The 4,250-nt window shown below is 43.6% G+C and overlaps 1 pseudogene; it reads right to left on the bottom strand.

Annotated features, from left to right (window-relative positions):
- Positions 1-2,405: 2,405 nt before the first annotated feature.
- On the bottom strand, positions 2,406-3,707 carry LOC114198161 (splicing factor 3B subunit 4 pseudogene; annotated as a pseudogene).
- Between the last annotated feature and the right edge of the window lie 543 nt (positions 3,708-4,250).

Raw genomic sequence — 4,250 nt, 5'->3', positions numbered from 1 at the left:
AGTCAAGTGTCTAAGAAATGTCAGTGAATGGGAAATCTTGGAGATGTGATTTCTAGTCTTTACTCTGTTAATAATTAGCTTGGTGGTTGCAGAGAATCGATCTACCTGTCTAGACCTCTGTCTTTACTTGCATAAAATGAAACAGTTGGTCTGGAGCTCTAATGTCCTGAGACTAGCATCACACCTGCACATAGTAAGCATGCCTCCAAATGTATGCTGACTGAAAGCAGGGAAACTACTCTCAGCTTTACCATACTGTGATAATCAGTGCATCTTGAAAGCAATGCTCTACCTCTGTGTCTATCTAGGCCTGCCACTTGACCAATGTCCTTGCAAATTCAATTTGCTTGGTTAAAAGCTTATAGGAGATAAGATTACATTTTCAGGTAGTTCAAATTCTTAAAGAGAACGTTCAAAGGGAGCTTGCGTCTGAAAGGCGTAATCTGTGCTTCTAATAGATGGTTTGTTCAAGGTTTGTGTACAGCACGGTATAGGTCCATAAAAGTAGCAAGTTTAGGTGAATTATGGCATATAAGTAATAAGGGATATACAATATAAAGTGATAAAGAAAAGCCATAGATATAGCATATCAGCCATGGTCTATGTGCTTTAAATTTTCAGATCTTTCACTGAGAAGGTTGGTGGGTGTTCCCACAAGGCATTTCTTAGAAGGGTTGCGTTCTCTGGAATATTATAGGAAATATATCAACAATGCCAACTTCCTGTGGATTTTTAGGCATTGGGAATCATGTTGGCTAGAATACATTGTTTCCTTGCACACCATATTCATATTCATGTATTCATTTATTCAATAGGTTCTCATTTGAAGATGTATTAAGTGCCAATTACTCTGAGTTACAGGGGCTATAAATATGAAGAAAATATAGTCCTTATTACTGACAGTCTCATAGTACAGTGGATAGATGGATAGGTAAACATAATTACATCATTGTAATAAGTATTATGATAGTTACTTTGAAATAAGGTGATACAATACTTTGAAATAATATAGAAAGGCAGGAGAAAAAGTACCTAAGTCTTACTAGCTGAAGGGTTAGGAGTGGCTTTATTGAGGAAATGACTTCAGCAGAGTGAACATCAATTGTAAATGTGTAGAGGGCGAGAAGAGCATGAAAATACCCCTTGCCCTCCACCAATAAACTGAATTAATTTTTTGGAACAGAATGTAAATTTGGGAGACTATAAGGGGTTAAGGTCAAAGTTGTTGGCAGAATTTAGTTTGTGAAGAGACAGATGAATTGAGATTTCATATTTTAGTCATTGGGGAGCTACGGAGTCCTTTGAAAGAAAAGATGAGTTAGTCTTTGTCAGTTTTGTAAATATCAACACCTATAGGTCATACACACAGGAAAATGGTACTTAGTTCGTGTTAGACACACTATTGGGCCTGAAAAGGTATCTTGGAGCTCATCACTTATGATTTTTGTGAATTAATCAACAAATTTTAATTGCCACATACCTTAAGCCTAGAATTATATTCAAAGATGATTGCCATATAAAGGAAGTTTGTAAAGATATAGCCACTTGACTTGAAATTATTCAAGGAGCCAACACACTGATAAAAAGAGAGTGGAGAAGAAAGTTATAACGTGTACATAGGAGTTAGGTGGCTTGAAACCTACTCTAACACTAAGTGCCTAGTGTGAGAGATCACTGAGGTTTAGAGTAGCAGGGTCAGATATTTGGTGAAAAAGGTAGTTTCCAGCATAATTTTAAAGAATGAATGGACTTCAAATAACTGAAGGAGGAAAGCATTTCATTTTGAAAGATTAGCATAAATTAAGACTTGAACATGCAACTCATAACATTTGTTGGTAAGATTAATCGATTGTTCATCTTGTATTAATTAATCAAAATCTATACTTTATTCAGATTTCTTTAGTTGTTGTTTTTGTTTGTTTTTCTTAATGTCTTTTCTCCATTCCAGGATTACATCCAAAACACCACAAAATTCTTTTTAGTCATCATGTGTTCTTAGGCTCCTCCTGGCTATAAGAGTTTCTCAGATTTTCCTTGTTTTTGATGATCTTGATAGTTTTGAGGAGGATTTATCAGGTCTTTTGTAGTAATTGGAATTTGTCCTGTATTTTTCTCATGATTAAACTGGGGTATGGGTAGGGGTTTTTGAAAGGAAAACCACAGAGATAAAGTGACATTGCCTTTCTCTCTCTCTCTCTCTCTCTTTTTTTTTAACAAGGAGTTTAGTTTTATTTTCTCTGTGCATTTGCAAAACACGACCAACATAGAAAAAAAAAATAAAACCTCCTGTGAAAAACATTACACTTAAGGGAAAAAAAAAAAAGGCCTGAGAGGGATTAGTGCCTTAGCCATAGGGAGTTACAGCAACTCTGATTGGTCCAAGCAATTGAAAAGATATTGGGAAGATAGAACAGGAGGCAAGAGAATGAGAAATTACTGAGGAAGAGGGCCTCGAAGTGGGCCACGAGGGGGAACTGGAGGCCGGGGGGTGGGCCGGAGTGGAGGGATGGGCCCCTCCTGGTAGCCATAGGGTAGGGGTCGTGGAGGCCCAGTGTATCCATGAGGAGGCATTAGTGGAGGAGGTCCACACATCCCATGTGGAGGCATAGGACCTGAGTGACCCATGGGAGATCCAAATGGAGGCCCTCGAGGGGGCATGCCCATTGGAGGAGGTCCAGGATGAGGCATTCCGGATGACAGTTGGGGAGGTGCTGCCCCCCAGAGCCTGGGGGCCCAGCATGGGGGTGTCCTAAGCTATGAGGGCCATGGTGGGCCAGCTGCATCTGAGACATCCCTGGATGGGGCATCCCACCTGCTGGGAATGGGTGAGGATGTAAGTGTCCATATTCAGGAGGACCAGACCCTGGGGTTCCTGTTGATGGTGGGCCATGTCCTCCAGCCCCAGGAGGCATAGGTGGTGGGGGCATGGCTGGGTGTATCCCAGGTGGAAGGGTTCCAGGAGGTGGCACTGGGGGTGGGAAGGACCCAGGAGGAGGCATGCCTGGTGGAGGAAGCCCGGACCCCAGTGATGATACCACAGGATTGGGGGCTGAGGTTGGAGGCTGTGCATCTGCAAACAGCTGATGAGGGCGGTCTGCCTGGGAGAGTGGGTTCTGGGCTGCCAGAAGTCCTTCAGCTGCTGAGCCATGGCGCTCACCCTTGGAGTCCTTCTTGAAGGCATAGGGCACAGTGATAGGGCGGTTACAGAGATACTGCCCATTCATGGCCTCAATAGCTGTATCCAAAGCATCAAATGAAGTGAAATTAATAACGGCATAACCTTTGGAGTTGCCTGTGTCAGGGTCCTGCATAATCTTTGGGGTTTGTAAGATGATCCCAAAGGCGCTGAAAGTATCATAAAGCAGCTTCTCATCAATCTCCAGGTCTAGATTGCCAATGAAAATGTTGGCCCCCACATCCAGGTTCTTGTTGTGAGCTGATGCTTTGTTCACCTGTATTGGTTTCCCATAGAGTTTGATCATGTTCATGATCTTAATGGCATAGTCAGCATCTTTCCCACTCAAGAATTCCACAAAGCCATAGCCTTGGTGCTGACCTGTGACTCTATCCTTTGGCATGTGGGTGTTGACTACTGGCCCTGCCTGGAGAAATAGCTCCCACAGCAATGGTTCACTAACCTTCTCGTCCAGGCCCCCGATGTAGACAGTGCCATCCTGGTTCCACTCGGAGATCGGCCTGCCTGCCATGGCGAAAGAGCTCCCTGCCTTTCTCTTTTTAACAAGTTCTTATTTTATTTACTAGGTGCTCATCACAAGTGCACTCCTTAATCCCCATCACCTATTTCATCCATCCCCCTCCCCCACCCCTCACTCCTCTGGTAACCATTAATTTGTTCTCTATACTTAAGAGTCTATTGGGATGCCTGGGTGGCTCAGTCGGTTAAGCATCTGCCTTAGGCTCAGATCATGATCCTAGGATCCTGGGATGGAGTCCCGCATCAGGCTCCCTGCTCAGTGAGGAGCCTGCTTCTCCTTCTGCCTGCAGCTCCCCCATTTGTTCTCTCTCTCTCTGGCAAAAAAAATGAAATTTTATTTATTTGACAGAGAGAGACACAGTGAGAGAGGGAACACAAGCAGGGGGAGTGGGAGAGGGAGAAGCAGGCTTCCTGTGGAGCAGGGAGCCCGATGTGGGGCTCGATCCCAGGACCCTGGGATCATGACCCAAGCCGAAGGCAGATGCTTAACAACTGAGCCACCCAGGCTCCCCTAAATAAATAAAATCTTAAAAAA

This window comes from Eumetopias jubatus, unplaced genomic scaffold (assembly GCF_037043125.1).
Source record: "Eumetopias jubatus isolate StellerSeaLion01/CBP00866 unplaced genomic scaffold, mEumJub1_p1.0 scaffold_2, whole genome shotgun sequence".
In the NCBI taxonomy this organism is placed as follows: domain Eukaryota; kingdom Metazoa; phylum Chordata; class Mammalia; order Carnivora; family Otariidae; genus Eumetopias; species Eumetopias jubatus.
The sequence above is the reverse complement of the archived record's forward strand: the minus strand, read 5'-3'. Positions and strand labels throughout refer to the sequence as shown.